At 42.5% G+C, this 19,356-nt stretch overlaps 1 protein-coding gene across 1 annotated transcript in view; it reads right to left on the reverse strand.

Annotated features, from left to right (window-relative positions):
• LOC133169620 (G patch domain-containing protein 2-like) overlaps positions 1-19,356 on the reverse strand; it is a 39,896-nt gene that overhangs the window by 4,997 nt on the left and 15,543 nt on the right. The window contains exons 7-10 of the mRNA XM_061301962.1: positions 16,933-17,093; positions 16,099-16,286; positions 3,349-3,494; positions 3,007-3,233 (exon numbers count right to left, since the gene is read on the reverse strand). The gene's annotated coding sequence lies outside the window, so the exon portion shown is untranslated. The remainder of the gene's footprint in view (positions 1-3,006; positions 3,234-3,348; positions 3,495-16,098; positions 16,287-16,932; positions 17,094-19,356) is intronic.

The following is a 19,356-nucleotide window of genomic DNA, read 5'->3' on the forward strand; positions in this document are numbered from 1 at the left end:
TCAAAAGAGTCCTTGCCTCATGAAAGACATTCAAATTGCATTCATGTCAAGCCTTGCAGGCATATTCATACAGTACACTGGCATAATGTTCTTGTTCCGGGTCTTGCATATCTGTGTGACTATATAATCATCCTCTCGGGACCGAATTTCTCCGTAGAGCGTGTGGCTTGCTCGATATTAGCATTGTGCATTTTTTTCTATTTCAAATGACTATATTGAGATATGTTAAACAGGTGGTACGCTATGATGACAAGGAAATATTAACTCATCAAATGGAAGAAAATGCAGTGTACAAGGCCATTAGTCACTTATATGACTTAATGGAGTAGGTTACAAAATGACATCAAGCTGACAAATTCACAGTTTGGTTAATATTTTGTCAAAACATTTACATTACCGTATTTTCCGCACTATAAGGCGCACCGGATTATAAGGCGCACCTTCAATAAATGGCCCATTTTAAAACGTTGTCCATATATAAGGCCTCACACGGCGTTGCGCCAACAAGTCTCTTTGCAAATGTCGTCCATTCTTTTTTTTTCTGTTACATTTTCCCAATCGCATGCTCATCGAGAAGCCTCCCCTCCTCCTCCGTGGAAGTAGCTTCTGTTATGGCAGTGGGAAGGCTAACCGCAGCGGGAGAGCTCCTAATTAACGGCCTATTCATTTGTGTGGAGGGAAGAGCTCCTGCTTTTCGAGCACTTGTTTTATGGTGGCGCTAGGGAGCCCCGTCCAGGGATTTGGAGGGGGATAATTGCCTTTGCCGCAGGCTGCAGTAATCTGGTCGGCTAATTCATTATTTTAATAAGTTAGCTTCTCCTCGGGGGTGTGCTAGCTGCGCTGCGCCTCAAACCTTGGCGGTGCACCTCGTTATTGTGGCGCTCTTTTTACACCGCCGCCCGCACGGGGTTAATAACTGTTATTAGCCTCTCTCCTCATCCTGCAATTTCTCGTTTAACTGGGGCGATTCAAACGAAACCTTTGCGAGCGTCTAATAATCAACCTCTCTGCAAGCAGGGGTAATCCCTATGAAGGGGCCCGTATACTGGAGAGGGGTAATGGATGCAATCGCCTGAGTGCCTTTGCCTGCGCTCTTTTCATTACGGCCCCTGATGTTGTTTTTGTTGTTGATGCCGCTGTTGTTTTTACGCAATTCCTTGAAAATCATTTGAGGGAGGAGATATTTGCCTCCAGCAAGGGAAATGGATCAGGTTTACACACACAAATAAGATGATCATTAGGTTTGCGTAACTAATGGCTTCATTTAGTCCATCATCTTCCATCTCTCTAATAGCTATGCAGTCAGCAGCATAGGTGTGTGTGTTTGTGTCTGTGTGTGTGTGGTTTTTTAATGACTCGAGTGCAGTCAGACAATTTGTGGATTGGCTGATTAAAACCATGTCATTTCAGCAGACAAGGAATAAAGGGAGGGCTTTGTGAATAGAAGCATTTTTTTTTTTTCCAAGGCCAATTTTAGAGATGGTGACGGTATGATGCACAAACCTAAAGCAAGAATCAAATTATGAATAAAGCACGATCATAGTTAAATGTTAAACACGTGATTTGATGGATGGACGGACGGACTATGCTTCTCCACTAATTTAATGACTCTTCAATTTTCCATGTATAATAAGGCAACTCAACAATATGACTGCTTTCTATTTTAATAATGAGACATTAGGAGTGCTTGGTGGGCAGTAGCGAGCAGATGACTGGCTTGAGTCCACATGCCTAATCTGTCATGTTCCGTCCTGTATGCTGGCTTGTTTAGCTGTCATCATGCTGGTACCTGCCAACCACAATGAAATGGGCTCTTGGATATTAAAGAGACTATCTCTTCATCTGTATACTAAACGAGGGTGGAGTGATAAGTCACATGGCTCCTGCTCTTGAAATGGACAGGGGCGATAACATGCAGAATGGAAAATTTTGTAGTGCTCCATGGTCAGTCATATGACTGAAAGATAAACATTCTCACAAATGTATTTCCTCATCAATCTAGCTACAAGCAATTAAGTTAGTTGAAATGTTGCGCAATGTTTATCCAAGAGTGCGAAGGTCTATGAAGGGATCCGGCATGGAAAAGTTGAATCTGCACTCAGCCTTGCGGTTGTGCTCCATAAAGTAGGCACATGATACTAAATGACCTGGTTCGCTATTAACTATTATCCCCTTAATGTCCTTCCTTGCTTATTCACATATGGAGCTTTGGCCACGTGCGGGCCCGCGAGGCCGCCCGGGGCTCGTTTGGGGCCGTGGCTTTTCAAAGACCTCTCCGCCATCTGTTAGACCAGCGGCCCGACTCCTGGTGTCGGACTGACGTGGCTTCGACAGGGGAGACAAGCGACTGTCCCACATCCAGGTGTTCACCATAGTGTCATCCATGATGATTTCTGTAATCTAATATTTTAATTTCTTTTTTAAAATTGTCATTCATGACTCATTTGTATGGGCCAGTACTGATTGTGTGTTTTGAGATCAGGTCTACTTTGAGGCTGATCAGTGATGCGCAGCAAACTGCCCTTTGCCCTCAGCCCCTCCCTCGTATATTCATGAAGAACATATTGCACGGAATACCAACTTTGGAACAATATAACTATACCGTATTGTCCGCACTATAAGGGGCAATGGATTATAAGGCGCACTTTCAATGAATGGCCCATTTTAAAACTTTGTCCATATATAAGATATATACATTTGGCCCGCGGGCCGGACTTTGGACACGCCTGCTGTAGTGGCTCAATATTGGTCCATATATAAAGCGCACCTGATTATAAGGCGCACCGTCGGCTTTTGAGAAAATTTGAGGTTTTTAGGTGCTCCTTATAGTGTGGAAAATACGGTACTATAGCACACTAACACACAATGTCAGCATCAGGGAAAAAAATGACAGTTTTCGATATCAACTCTATTTTCTGGCTCCTGTGGGTATTTATCAATAACTACAAAGACAAAATTACAATTTTACTCTCCTGTATTGGATTTAAAAAGTTTGTGTGCGTGTACCTAGTATCATGGCACCTTTTCTTCCTCCTCTATATCTCATCCCTCCCAACATGGATTCCACCTCTTTTTTTAGGAGCTGAAGTACGTCACAGATGGAATTGCCTTCACCAGCAGTGCCCTCTTGCTTCCTTTCATCGGCTGTAAAAATAGCTTGGGAGTGGTGTTCTCATAATGGCAGCACAATCAATATTCAGTCCCATTTTGGCTGCCGTGCCCCCTTTGCTCATCTGCAACCCACAAAATAGGACAGCTTGCAAAACTCAAACACCAGGTCAGCTAATCGCACTTCTATTGCCTCAGTCATCCATACTGCCACTCTCTTGCCCCAGCGAGAGCTCTCACCCAAGGGTCAACAGGACTGTTCACCATCCAAACTCCCCTCCCGCCAAGTGGATCAGAGGGAGGCTGACGTTGCTCCTATCTGCCGAGAAAATGAGATCACACCACCGCGAGTGGGAGGGCTGCCTTTAGCGAATCTTTATTCCGGGCTACAAGATAAAAGCAGAAAGCCATTTGCATGAACAAAGTGGGCATTGTAATAATAATCAGGCGCTTAATGTTAAAGATGGGATCTACCACCATTTATTGTGCGTCCCACCACATACAGCAATGTGTGACACTCTTGCAACTCTTTAAGTGTGCATATGTTGTTTCTAACAAACTAATTCTTATTCACCACATACCCCTCCCCTCACACAAACAAACATAGACATTGTCAATTCCAGTGGGGAACCTTGGAGGGCAACATATGATGGCCTGAGGCTGAGTCTCTTTGGTTGAAGCATCAGTCAATTCCCTCAAGGCTCTCAGTGAAAACACAAACCAAATGGATTCTTTACATTGCTTTTTAAATACGGGGCATAAATATTAAATGCAAGAAAATAGTGAATTTGTTTTGCTCACAATAAAACACCTCAATGCTTTAAGTGGACACTGGAATGACAAGAAGCATGCAAGTAGGCATTTTTTTGGGACCGCCATGCTGATTTTAGGGACTGTACTTTTCAAGCACTTGATTCGTGACTGGGTTGAACTTCAGTAAATTTACAGAGGACATGTGGGCCAACTGGTCCACTGGTAGAAAACCAGAATCTCTTCCTCAGTGTGAGAAAAAAATATAGAGATGGTTATCTAACCAGGAAGTAGAAAGAGCCAAGTGGCCTGACCCCTCCCCCTCAGAAACCCGTTGATCCGCTGCAACAGAGACCGCACGAGACTCTGCAAAGAATAAAAGGGAGCCATGGATTATCAATAAAATCAATACGGCGTTGTGTTACATGCGCCCTCTGACCTAAGCAAGCTGACTAACTGTGATGTCTGCACAACAATGGCAGAAGATTGTTTTAATGTGTCTGCAGTCAGCCGCAACTGATGCCGCCAGTCCGATAATGTTCTGATGAATGTGTCGCTCACCGGTGAACCGCATCACATGACGGTCACATTTTTTCTGCCCTTTAACAAGATCTGTATGCACAAGTGCTTTTATTTTCCAATGTTTAACCCGATGTCTCATTTATCAGAAGCGCTCATATGAGTATGCTGATTATTCACAAATGATCATGTAGTCACTTTTTCAAAGCTCTTCATAGCTCATTAGTATTCTGATCACAGTTATGAAAAGCTTGTTTCAAGATATTTTATCGTCATATTTCCCATACAGTCAGAAATGTATATCAGAACTATCCTTTGAATTCATCCTGAACATTCCATATTTATTTTTTTTTAACCATGGTTGCCCACAGGTACATTAACCCTTTCCGCTGTCTCATATTAATCGGATGCTTTTTTTTTTTTTCTCGTTAAATGTTTAACTTAAATTGGGAGCCTCATAAATATTCCAAATCACTCGTCTTGTGTTTGATGAGGAAATGAGCTTTGTACCCGCCGTGATTCCCCAGGCAAAAAAAAAAAAAAGAAAAGCCTACAACTTAACACTTGGAAGCAGACCTGTGTACGCTGCTCTGACAGCCTTTATTAACAAGCAGCAAATTGTTTTAACAATGCGAGAGGGGCTGCTTTTGTGTGGAGATAACGATGATATCTCTTTTTTTTTCTGGCACTACATGCTGCTGAAGTAATCATAAAGGTTTCTGCTGTCACTGAGAATGTTTCAGGTGATGTTGAATGACAAAAAAAGTTCAATTTGAGTGTTTTTGGAGCAAATTGTGCTCACTATAGAAAGAGCAAACATCTCAAAGCGTGTTTTTTTCGCCAGATAGATTTTTTGAAAGGTACCCAAACGTTTGGGCCCGTCTTTTCCTCCCTCGACTCTGTGGTCATTAATCTTCGGTGTAGGCGCTCAGGACTCTTGACCCTCTGCTCCACTACCTCCATTAGCGCTATGACAGCTCAACTGGAAGGTTCATATGCGCTGCCTCATTCCCACCCCTTTTCTCCCACGCCACTTCACCTGGGCAGGGGGACGGAAATCCTATGTGTCCCTTTAACACTAGTGTTCATTTATATTTAAGGGATCTCGCCTTATCCGAACGGGAACGTCAAATGAGCAAAGGGGGGGGGGGGGGAGCTAAGGAGAGGTGGAAACGGCAGTTCTTTGCTTTATGTTTCATATTGTCATATTCTTGTGACTGGAGAGCAAAAATGCCATGTTTTGAAAATTGGGAGAAATCATTCTAATAATAATCAAACCAGTGAAAACACGACTCAAAAAGATGGCAGCTAATTATTTCCCAGTCTCAGAGTTGTGAGTCTCCACCATGACCCGATATTTCGACCTCAGTTTCACTTCGACAGGAGAGTAAGTAAACATACGGCAGCTGGGCTACACACACACACAGAAATGCATATATATGCGGATGTTTTCACATCACACGGCAACATAAACGGGCATAATTCATGCAGGCTGTATTTTAACATATGCAGAGTCTGCATGCGCTGGCCACCATACGCGAAAGCCCAAGGCAAAGGAAAAGACAAATGTCAGTCAGGATGGGGGAAAGGTTACGGCCAAGCACAGAGATTGATACTGTTAATTTGCTCCCTGGGGTTCATGAAGTCAGTTCACATACTGATCTGACTCTGCTAACTCAAGAGATATATATTCAACATGGCTATGGAGCCATGCATGATAGAAGAATCGACATCCAGCTTTCCTTTCTATTCGTTACTATTAAGGCTTTATTGGGTGAAGAATGCAGGGAAATAGGTCTGATTTGTCATTAAAAGAAAATTGAGAAAATAACCTAAAATCAAATTTCTATAAATTTCATAATCATACATTCATTCCCAATATATAAAGAATATACTCTACATCTTCACATCCATAATTGCGTGTATGCACACACGCCTGGTGGTCCCGTCAGTACGCTGCTCTGACTTTCAGGGTGCCCCCGCCCCTCCCGCACCCGTCTCACTGAGGTCACCTCGTTGGTATAGCAAGCGCAGCAGTCACATTGTGCTTCAATGCAGACAGATTGCTTATAATAACCTTTCATTTTTCCTTGTCAGCAATTTGCAGGATAATTTTGGCACCCTTTAAGGATCCAACTGTCCTAATAAGAGGATAAAAATAAACAAGGCACTATATTGGGATGGCCTAATCCTATTTACAAGTCAGAATGCACTCTAGCCAATAAAATCAAGGTCCCTGCAATGTTGGTATGTGAGGCAATTTTCACCATTTCTTAAACAAGCAATGAAAGAGTCTGATGCTTTTAGACTGTTTGGATTTGATAAAAGGATAAAATGTCACTTTTCAAATGTCATTACCGCAGAGCAACACAGAAAAGGGCTTGCTGTCATTTCTTGTACGACACCAAACATCAGCTGTATTTATTTCCGATTCAGCAACGTTCCAATTTAGCAACAGATTACATTATAAATCCATTTTATTTTACTCTGTGGCTGTTTAAAAAACTGTCAAACTTTCAGAGGTTGAACATATTGATTCCTAACAATGACATTACGTATCGTTCTATAATCGGCCAGGCGCAAATGAAAAATTAAATATGTCATAAGTGTGAAGAATTGCATGCAAACGACATAGTTTAAAAAAAGAATAGAAAGACTCATCAAACTGCTAATGTCAGCTTGGCCTTGATGAGACCACACACACACACACACACACACATGCACACACACACACAACACATTGTCTGTTGATAAGATCTATCCATTACGATTTAATGCAGCTTTCTCATTAAAATAACCGCTTTCCAGTCAAACATATCACCAATATGTGTAATTCCTACACCCAAGCACAAGCTGCAGTCTTCCCTGACTATGCAGTGTAATCTATGCATTAATAATATGCGTGAGGAACCTATAAAATGGTGACTCAAAATGGGGTTCACGCAGGGGCACTGAAAGAGAGCGAAAAAAATACATATATAAACGTGTGACATTAACTTGGCGCCTCTATTTATGCCATTTCCCCTACTCCCTTTATGTATCTAATATTTCTAATTTAGCACCGTGCTGGAAAAGTGACACAAGGCGCCATAAATTCCCTTCTAATTCCAAATAATTCCGATTACATGGACGAGTAGTTTTCAATCAGAAAGATAATCTGGATGATAGATGGCGGGATAATTGGCTGTCTGTGCCACGTAAATATTGTGTCGTTCTATTAATCTTGCCGAATGAAGTGTCAAGCTGTCACTCATTCGTCAAACTGAATTAGGAACTCCAACGGATAAATAAATGCATGCGCTGTGTTGTGTGTGTGTTTGTGTGTTTGTGTGTCGTGGAGGGAGATATAAAATGAGAGCAGGAAGCTTTAATGGCCTGGAGTCAACCCAAGAAACAGGCCCGGCAGAGATGAATGCAGCGGTTGTTCGTGTGCAGGTTGAATTATTTAAAAAAATAACGATTACAATGTAAGATAGAGACATTGAAAGTTTTGAAATTTGACATGGGAGGAACGTATTGCAGGTTGGAAAAGTTGTACGGTTCCAATATAAAATGAATAAAGTTACAAAAATAAAGTCAGATTATATTTATTTATTATTTACATATTTATTATTTATATTTATTTGTGCTCAAACAAAAGTGGGATGTCGAAATGAAAGTCAGAGAAGTTGCTAAGTTATGAAAATATTTTTGATCACGAGAAAAAAAGTGAAAAGTGACAAGAATAAAAAGTTGAGTGGAAATAAAAATCGGAATTTTCATGAGAAAAAGTTGTCATGTCATGAAAAAAAACAAAATTTGCACCAATCACATTAAAAAAAAAACAACAGACAACGCATTTATCCAAATATAAGAAGAGAAAACCAAATGGTACGTGTTGCAATTAGTATGGAAGGCGGCGATATTTATTTTCTCCATCATTGCAAAACTGATAAGTATCTTATCGCCTCTTTAACCTGTAGGACAAGAAGATAAAAAAAATCACGCAATGACATCCTCTTAATTTAATTTATAAAGATCATAATTAACGAGCTGGAGGCTGCACGAGACCCCATTTCACAGGCAGAGAAGAAAAGGGCTTAGCCAATAAGTGTCAAAAGGAAGTTCTCATTGAATTGTGAATGAAATCTCAAAAGGTCAGCTGTAATGGAGTTCCATCTTGCCTTTTAATGTCCTACATCGGCTCCTGCGAGAGCCTACCTGGTGTCAAGTGGGTCATAATTGGCTCCTAATTGCGTCCGGTTAATAAACGAGAGCGTGGCGTATTTTTAAAGGCAAACAAAAGGCCGGGCCGGTCCAAATCATCATTGCCCTTCGACGTGGTTATTATCTGCCAGCATGTGAAGCCTGGCCTTGACGCATGACAGATTAGATCTCCGGTGAGAATGGGCTGTCCATTTATCTGCCTGATAAACTCTCAGCCTCTCTCCATTTTCAGTCATCAGAAAGGAAATGAGATGAACAATGTAATGATGCCAGCCCGCTAGCCCCCCAATATGCACGTGGAAAGAACGCCACCGTTTATCGCCGCTTTGATTAGGAGCAAGAGGCTTTAGCGATGGATGACTAAATGAGTCCGAAATTCCGTTTCGTGAAGGAATCCCGCTCTCCTTTGTGTGAGGCTGCGCCATTCCACAGCTCTCCACTTAAATTTATGTATTCGTGTGGTCCTGCTGCATTTCCCCCTCGTGGGCCCGACCCCTCCCCTCCCTGACACGCATAGCAAGCATCCCGGGCTCGTCGTAAAGTTGATATCTTCACTATTCACGATTACAATAAAGCTTCCATTTTTTTGGGGTTTATATTTATAGAAAAATTGAGTAGCTTCCAACATCTTTAAGTGGAACCACATGGACTCTTCCTGGCTGCCCTGGATAATATATTTTATAATTCTTAAAATGCACACATACAGTAAGTAACTTGAGAATTGGAAAGTGTTTGTACTGCCACTGCTGTCTCATTTCGATTGACCCCGACGTAAATTTTAGCGACCGACAGGTGAGGCTTATGCGAAGCCATCAATGTAGCCTAGTCGTGACCCAGCTGCTGACTTCAGAGATTCATAGTTAAAATTAAATTACATTTAATTGAAACACACTTTTTATTTTTAATCTGTGACATTCAGGAGTTGATTGATTAATAAGATTGTTCAACAGTAGAAACTATCCAAATGTCTTTCTTGCATTTTACACAAATATTTTTATTCTTTTCAGTAGTTAGTTCTCAAAGCGTCTTTGGGTTATTGAAAAGCACTATATAAATTGAATGTATTATTATTATTATTATTATTAGTTATTTGCTTATAAATTTAACAGGGATAGCTTCTGTAGTAATCTAGTATCGTCACTCAGTTTGCTGAATGGAAGATTCCGATTAGGAAAATGACTCAGTACAAGAATCATCTCGTCGACATGAATGAGTTCATCTCTGTCATCGCCGCTCTGAGTGAGCTTTGCGGATCTACTGTCAGAGGGTGTCAAATTTCCACGTCCACACTGCAGCCTTCTGTCTCACTTGTGTCCGTTCATCAATGAATTCTTTGATGGGACGCCCGACGTCTTTCAGTATGTGCCTCGCCATGATCTGCAAGGCCTCATGGTTTAGCACCGCATACCACCTGGAAGAGTCTAGTCAAAACAAAAGCTACTCTGTGAGACGTTTATTGGAGATTCATTCCCAATATTTCTCAAGTAGGGAAAGATTAATATCCAAGGCTGATGTGCACAGGTATTAAAAAAAAAAAAAACACCCACTTAGTCCAATCTTCAACCACACCGACGATGCATGTCAGCAGATGCCAAAGCAATATGTGGTGCTGAAATTCTCAAATCATAAATCCAATTCAGGCCAACAACAAAAGGCCCAAAAGAACAAAAAACATCACAAGAATATCAATGGAGAACAAATGGTAAAGAATCTGACACCTCTCTCAATGTAAGACACAAAACTAAAAATCAGCAAAGAAAATATCAACACTCACGTCTGGTCTATATAAATTTGTTTTCAGTTTTTCCACCTGAAAAACCAAAATTCCATTGATTATGGATCCAAATACTCAATGGTTATTTGAGTAGTTTGTTTTGTATGGTTGCAGATCTGTAAAGGCCATGTGACATGTAAAGTCCGAATCATGTCACCTTGATCGCGACCACTAAAAAGATTCCAGGGAAAAACATTAGCACTGCTATTAAGAGCTCACGTCGAAAATCGTCTGATTTGACTTGTCCCTCTCCAGTTTCCATACACCTGCTTCTCTTTGCCTGTCCTGCCCTTCCAGTCGGCGACCCCGTCCCCTCTTCCTGACTTATCTACACTTCAAAGCACGTTGACTGAATTATCTTCGGCTCAGAAGAGAAGAAGGAAACAACTGTCATCGGCCTTCGGTCGGCCGGAAGGAAACTCTTCTCCGACAGCTGGTTGGCTAACTTTTTTGCCGCTTAATTCTGAGGTGGAGGTGAGAGTGTAAAGACTGGGAGCACATAAAACCCCCCGCCACAGACAAACACATTCAGTGTTTCCACTCATAGGGCGGGCGGTGTCACGAGATTTTCCTTCCGTGGAAGCTGAGGTCTCCGGTTTGACCACAGAGGAGGTGTTGAGAGGGAGAATTGGGGGGGTGGGGGGTTGTTGAGCCCACACAAAGACACGGAAGGGAGACATGAAACGTAATGAGGTCAAAGAATTGTAATGACAATAATCCAATTTTTTTACTTTACAATCATTTTTTACCATTAGCATAATATAACTTCCAGTACGGGTAGCTACAGAGAGTTGATTTAAAGAAGGCCGAGTCCTGCACACATACACAGAGATGTCCCCTCTGGCCCTCTCGTCTGTCTTAGCGCTATGGAGCATGCACAAGGTCATCCCGTAGCCAGTCACGACACTCCAATTAAGGCGACTGATGGACGCAGCTAATTGGTACGATTTATAACCTCCTTTTATTATGCTTTATGAGGAAAGCAAGTGGAGGGCATTACCATTTATTGGCCCCGGGCTCCACACTGGATCACTGTCATCCAAGAACTGTCCAGTGCGACAGTAGAGGGCTGCAGCACTAGCAGAATAGTCGGGGAAGTGGCGCAGTCGGTGTCCCTGTAACCTTTTTGGCCCTTTGATATAATTGCAGCTACTGGCATCAGCTCAAACTGAAGAAAACGCGAGACGGTTCAAATACGGACGAGGGAAAAGGAGTTCAAGATCCAGCGAGCCAGAGCTGAAAGTTTCATGGCCAGGCATGCGGGTGAAAGCAGGCAGGGATTCTGTAATGAATGTGTGGTTATTGATTGTATTGTCTGGGGGGGGGGTGGCGGGGTCCCGTGTGCGATGGGCCCCAGTCCATCTATGGACAATGCAGTCAGTTACACCTCAGTGCTCCGTCTAATAAAGAACAGGCAGATTGATGTCACCGGTAGGCTTGAACTCTGCCTAACACTTGCCAGGCCGCACACATGCGTGTACAGTAGGTCAGTGCTGAAGCTGCAGTTTTTTATTACTTTTCAGTGAAGGGAAAATTGCAGGAACTATTGTTTGCGGTTAATCAGATGCGTAAAATATTAAATGTTCTATACCACCTTATAATTTTATATATATATGTATACACACACACGTATACACACACAATGAATAGACTGGATTGTGTAAACACACTAAAAAGTTTGTCATAGAAAGTCTATGGTCACCCCCCCGTTAAAACACATTCTCGCCTTTTACCAGCAGCTAATAAAGCCGTAACACATAAAAATCATTTTACAACTTTTGAAGCTGATTGTCCCGCAGATAACATCAGCGGCCTTTGACAAATAAATGGTGCAAGAAGTGGAAGTCAGCTAGTTAAAGTTGCATCCTTTCGGAGGAAGTGAAAGCCTCCGCCCGAGCGCTGCGATGGACTGGAGCAGCGCGGCCACTGTGGCAACGTGGCGAGCGATTACTCCTGTGCAGCCAGCCAAAACACAAAAATCAATAAACAATCTCAACGTTTCGGAGAGGCCTTTTGTCTGACTTAATAAATGTCTCAATCCACTGTTATGACTTCATTTTGCGCTAACGTCTTCTTCGTGTGCATCTTTTGCCGATCAATTAGAGAATGAAGTGCCCCTGCGATGGTACACACACAAACAATCCTGGACCTGTGCACAAGGTGAGTGGTTATTTTAGTCGTAGAAATCCGATACTTTTTGAAAGCACTCTCTTAAATGCTCATCCACTGCTTTCAGGATATTTTCTATCTCATGTTCATGTGACGGAGGATTTTTCTCATCAATATCTGCTGTATTGCGCTCATGTATTCTTGCCCCAACTAGATCACGGATTATTAAGCTATTGTTTTTTTACCGATTACTGGCAAATCAGAATTTACAGTTGCGGGAAAAAAAACAAATTGCAGACATTCGCCTACTGCGAGTGGTTCAGGAATGTAACCCAGTGATACCGTAGCTGTATTTCACAGTGCTGTACATGTTGGGTATGGTCAAGTAACAACTCAAATATGTAGTTTAAGTCGCCGTTTCCCAGCTGTCAGCGGCCAATGACAAGCACGGCATCTTTCTCTCAGGCTGCTCCAGCTGTCACAGGCCTTAATCCCAGCGCTGGAGGGATGACGAGTGAGCCGAGTCAGAGCCTTTGGTCTGTGACTGGAAGCTCCGGGAGAATTTCACGCACCCCACTCTCTTGTTTCCCATCGATTCTGCCACTTCCCATTATTGTCAATCAGTGCGGGCCATCTCTATTGGAGACGCTGTGCAGGGATGAGGGCTGCGGGGCGCACGGTCAAAATGCCACGACGGGGAGCGCTAGGGGTTGCCGTGATATATCAATGTATTGATTTATTTATGAGAAATTGTCAATGACTTGGGAATTTCATTAAATTAAATGTATTGTTGTATAGGAGAGTGACTTGATGTGATAGTAGCAACCAGCAGAGGGTGCAAATAATTTAAGACTATCTAGTTTGCTGCCTAAAAAGGTGGGTGTGGAAACTGAAAAGAAAAAGTAGGGAAAGTAAATTCCCTCTTGGAATCAGAAAATCGGTTTTGAATGAAAACACCCGAGTATATCACTAGAATCAAATCGTTTAATCGTATTAAATCGTCTTTAAATACCGATGATTGGAAATGCAACATTTACAGTTTCATCTCGCCCAAATCGATCCAAATCCTCATCTCGCTGAATCAAACCATATGGAATCATTCAACTTGAAATGGAACAGTCCTTGAATATTATCGTAGCCAATGAATTGAATCGTCTTCACTGCGAGAGATGCGAACCTTCCTTAAATTTTGTTAACACCAGCTGTATTTTTCAGTAAACGGAACCAAACATGATTTAATTACAGTTCCCTTTTAAATTTAAATGTAAATTGGCTTAGCTCGGAGCCTCATGATCCGGTGGCCTTTTGTTTTGCCGGTGGAGGGAATTAATGGAATATTATTTCTCCTTGGAATAAAATTGAGCGGGAAGTGAATCAAATAAGATTTCAAATGATTATTATTATTTAAAAGTAAATAAATAATAAGAACAGAGGGCCAAATCACACCAGAGGCTGTTGACCCTGAGTGAGCACCCGTCTTGGTGCCGTGCGGGCCTCCTGGTCAGCTCGGGCGAGCAGGCAGCAGCTATAAGCTGTGGAGATTGATGGGAGAGGTGGCCTCCCTCCCTGCACTGTAAAAGATTATCCGCTCACCCGCTGGAAACAAAGCTGTGATGGAAATTCGTCTCGCATCATCAGCAACAAAATATCTACACGTCCAAGCGGGAGTCTCTCATTTTTCATGGGCTATATATTAAATAAAAAAAAGGGCATTAAAGAAAAAAGGGAAAGGGGGAGTCTGAGTGATAGTGCTGGTTGGTATTTTTTTTTAAATGGGCTACTTGAATCAAGGAGATTATAAGGTTTTTATTGGCTGTCAAGAAACACAACTTTCCGCGTACTTCACCCGCTGAAGCTTGTAACGTTCTGATTAGAATGCCAGCCAAAATGAAAAGAGATGGTGCTTGCGTAAAAACGCCGGAGGAGACACAGCGGCAGGCTGCGCTGGAGTCCACCGACTTTCCCTCCAACACACTAAACGAGCCGGCATGTTTGAGTACAGAGGGTAACCGAATAAGCCTGTAAACCAAATTTCACTGTCAGGTCTGGTGTCGGGATCGGGTTATGCTGCGGCGGGAGACGGTGCTTAATCCGACCCTGATACATGAGACACATCAGGCAGTGTGTTATCTCGCACTAAGTGAATATTGCATTCAGCAGATATGTGATATTTGAATTTCCCATTAGAGGGTGAGAGGCTGAATGAGAGAGGGGGGAAAAAAAATCAGTGATGCTTGATTTCATAGTGTGAATGGGAGCTTTTTTTTTCTTGTGTGACCTATAGCGGTGATAAGGATGGAGCAATTGAGAGTTTTCGGGGGTAGCCGCTGCTGTCATGTCCCAGAGCTTTTGTCTCCCCAAGTCCCCCGAACAGTGAACGCATCATGTTGAGAGACTCAGGTGCTTTCACATCTGTCACTTAGTTTGCGCTCAGCTCTCAATTTGCCATTGAAGAGCGAGTGGAACAGCAACGTTCCCAACATGACAGAGTTTGCGCTTTGTGACGAGAGGTTGCCATTGATTTTTCCCTCCGTTCCACCATCAATCTGGAAGAGGAGAGGTGGCTGTTGGTGCTCAGACAGCTGATGATGTGATTTTTAACTGTGGACCACCGGTGAGCACACGGCAACGCGCAGATAAACGTCTTTGGCATTGAGTGGCGAGATGAACAGAGCGGGTATAGACTGATCATCTTCACGGAGACAATAGATGCTTCCATTTGTATTCAAAGGGACTGCCGCCAAAAAAATTGGGAGTATTATTTTCCAGCTAAAGGACATTTTTAGCATAATGACAATTCCACCAGTGTGATGTCGCAACGTTTGAGCTTCCAGGCCAGACTCGAGAGAGTTCAACCACGTGCCAGTCCAGAACCAGATGCAAGGAGAATTCTCAAGGTGTTTTGATATGATTTGCAAAGGGGAAACACAAAATATCAAATATAATCATTTGTTATTTCAAGCTAAGGATGACTGAATTTTACCACTGTTGTATCTTTTTTTAACATCTAGTGAAATTGTGCAGGGGAGGCGTAATCCTCTGTAGATTATTTACAAAGCAATTAGGCATACCTTCACTACTATTAAATATAAAGATAAACACCCATAAGATAAGATATTTGTACTCCATATCAAACTGACTGCCTAGGAGCCCTGCTATCAGGAGGATACATTTAAATCTTGGTCAATTAAAATGTTTAAAAATGTTATCGTGACAGTTATGTCGTGTCCTCGGAGCTAGTCTTCCATTAATTAGGCATCACTTCATTAATAGCACACTTACCCACTGCAATGTTTAATATTGATGTAGACACTGCATTGAACAAGGCAAATATATAAATAGTTGTGGCTGCCAAGAAAGCAGGAGATAATGTAAAGTATATTGATTTGCGCTGGAGCAGCCACAGGAAAAACTCCAGCGAGCACACGGCGGTGATGTTGCATTTCACAGCGAGAGCGGCGCCAAACGCTTTGAAATCCAAAGTGACTTGAACCAGCTGACCCACAACATGCATTTGTCAGCAGGAACCGGAGGGCATCGTTTGCATGTGTTTCTAGCGCCACGACACCTCCAAACAAACTGACAAGAAAGGGGGCTCCCCCCCCAAAAAAGGAACAAAACCTTGCACTGACCTGACCTGTGACCTCAGGGGAGTGACAAAGAGATAGTTCAAACAGAGTTTATGACAGCGTGATCTGTCGTCTTCCTCATCAGCCTTCCACCCGCGGGTGGACACGAAGAGCCGTGGCGGAGGTGGCGGAGCAGACAGAGCAGGCATCACTCATTCACTCGCCTCCTAGGTGCCTTTGTCAGGTGATTGCTGGCGGAAAAAGGAAAACAGATCAATACATCTCCCATGGGCCTGACAGGTAATCTTTACCTGAGATGAAATATGAGCCGTACCAGCCTGCTGAATTCCTTAACTGTAACAGGGCAATTGACAGGCTGCATGGAAGCCATTTCCCCCACTTCCCGCCCGCTGGAAATTCATTTTTGGACCAAATGGTTCACCTATGAGGTCATTATTTTCACTTCTAATTAATATGATGATGGTGAGGTATTCCCCTTCTGTTACTAATGGAACCTTATCTGGAGCGATGTCACTTCCTGCCCGGTCGATGTCTTGGCAGCAAACCGAGTGATAAGAGTGAGAAGCTTCCCTTAAAACACAACCCGGTAAATGCGTAGCAGACATTAATGGCTTCATCAAACATGCTACAAGGTCAAAGGTGACGTTTGTGAGGGGCGGACGACATAAAGGCATCCATTTCGATAAGTATGCCAACACAGCATTTATAAATGTCATCCCTGTCTCGTGGAAAGCCATCACGGATGGATTTGTAACTCATTTTAATTGTCAATGTTCACTCAAGTAAAGGCTATCTTTTTAATAAAGCTTGTGAGGGGGAGGGGGGGGGGAGCAGGAGAATATGCCGTACATTTTTCAACATATGTTGCTTGTTTACCCGAGTCTGACTGCATCTCCTCTCAGCGGACGCTCACATTGATCTTTTAATGCATCCGATGCCGAGGGAGAGACAAGGAAACGATACTCTCTGTAGAATGTCTCCTTTCCTTTGGGCTCATTTGCCGGCCGTGCAGCTCCAGAAGCAACAAACCAGCGGTGCTGGAAGAAAACAGACCGTTCAAACACATTTGCAGCTGGCCTTGAACTTAAATACGTTTGGGGACATTTGAATATGGAAGGTTGGCTGAGGAGAACAGAGGGAGCCCTCCGAGGACTAGGACTACTATCCCTCTGTGTTGTGCTAATGAGCGGCTTTGTTTAAAAAAAAAAAAAAAAATGGAGAGGCCTGTACATTGTGTGGCGCTCTCTCAACCCCTGCAGCAACATTCTGATGGGCTCGAGACAAGCCACCCAGCCTCACCGGAGGATTCGGAAAGTTCCCTGCTGACAAAATGATGTGACACAAGAAGGGACATGATTGTAAGATGGTCCCTTAGAGGGGGGTCTCTTTGTGGAGCCACAAACTCTCCGGTCCAGCGAAGAGGACCAAGCGTTCCGAGGCCTTAACAAGGTCTTGATTGCATTTACATCTCTCGTGCTTAATAAACCTGGAAGGGACTGCTGATTGGAATTAAAAGTATCCTCTTGTTATAAAATTAGCGCAAGAAAAAAGTTTCTGCTTGATTTTTCACACCTTCCTGTATGGCTCCAGTGTCATGTTAAGGGTTAGTCAAGATAGAAAAAAAAGAGAAAGCATTTATCATCATTTGAAATGAAAAGAATATTTTCCAGTTAGACTCAATGCAAAGCCTCGCATACCAAAAAAATGAATTTCATTGCTCTCTACTAGGTCTGTTGAAATAATACTTTGAAGCACTAATAGGTTAAATATTAATGAGGTTTTGGTCAAGTGAGCCAAATCCAATTTGGCCCTGTATGACTTGTGGTCACAGTTATTAAAAGGCCAATCTGCACCATAGCCCGTTTTCTAGTCGGGCTTTGCGAGGAGCTGCCTGTTTTTAACTTCATCCATCACACATTCCCATCTCCCTGACACTCGCTTTTTAAACATTCTCTCTTGATGCTCGCCTTTAAAGCTTTCCGTCTCCAAAAAAAGAGTCAATTCCAGCAGAATCTACCATGCCTTCCCTACTACACTGCGATAAATCTTTACCGATCTCGTTTTTCCACCCCAAAATAAAGTTAGCTTGGGTCAGACAAGACATTTGTGAAGCAGGCGGAGAGCAGAGGACAAGGCAACTAGAAGTGACATTGTGGCGGTGGGCTGTCTCAAAGGATTAGGCATTACAGCGTTCACTGGCATGTGCTCGTGCTGGCTCCCATTATATTTGCTTGTGCCTCTTTCCAGATGACTTCTCCCCCAAACCGATCCGCCGGGCAAGATAATTGATTAATATTACTTGAGGGAACGATGACTAACTGTTACTGAGGTTCAACCCAAACATTTTGCAGAAACAAAGTCCTGAGAATCAAAATGGAGCAGATATTTTACGCATACACTCAAGGTTGGGAGAATTCAGTCAGTAAGTGTTTTAACATGATATATAAGGTTCAGTTGCTTCAAGGTAGAAGAAATATGTTCACGTAATTATTCCGAGATCCCAAAAAGATAAATTATGAGTATATTTTTAATTAATATCATTTTACTGTTTCTTTGAGTACACTCATTTCCACTCCTGATCATCCACACAGCCGGTTGTGTTGACAATTTGAGAAAATAATAAAACTGATTCTCATTCAACAGACAATTAACCCTTTGCGTGTGAGTCTGATGATTAGACTCTTTAAAGAGATGAATGTGGATAATAAATAAGATTATCTACACACTCAACTAGTTTTACATCAAGGTCACTGAAGACATTATAAGATTTCTTTTTTGTCCGTGGGATGAGAATTACCGTGCATGCATTTATTGTGGGCGATAATGGGAGTTTGAATGGAACCATCTTACAATCTTAATAAGCTCTCATGTGATGCTCTTTAAAAACAATCATTACAGGCCTTCCTGGAGCACTCGTCTTTCCCCTGTTTATTAATCAGCTAATTACACATTGACAGTCATGGGCTTGCTGATTCCCACACTTAAATGAACAAGGCTCTTTAATGATTAAGCCTCGGTCTGTGGGTCTCTCTTTCTCTCCTTTGCACTCTCTGTCTTTCTCTCTCTCTTCCGCTTTGTCTCTCATAAAAACAGGACATTATAGTGGTCATACCACCAGGTTGAGGGTTTGCACAAAAGTGAGTGGAGAGCACGTTAACAAAACCTAAGAAATAATAACTACCGTCATTTCTGGACTATAAGTCGCAGCTGAATATAAGACGCACCAGCTAAAGTGGAAAATCCTTTTTTGTTTAGATATAAGATGCACCGGACTATAAACCGCAGGTTCTTTAAATAAAT

The sequence above is a fragment of the Syngnathus typhle genome, linkage group LG16 (genome assembly GCF_033458585.1).
Source record: "Syngnathus typhle isolate RoL2023-S1 ecotype Sweden linkage group LG16, RoL_Styp_1.0, whole genome shotgun sequence".
Taxonomy (NCBI): Eukaryota; Metazoa; Chordata; class Actinopteri; order Syngnathiformes; family Syngnathidae; genus Syngnathus; species Syngnathus typhle.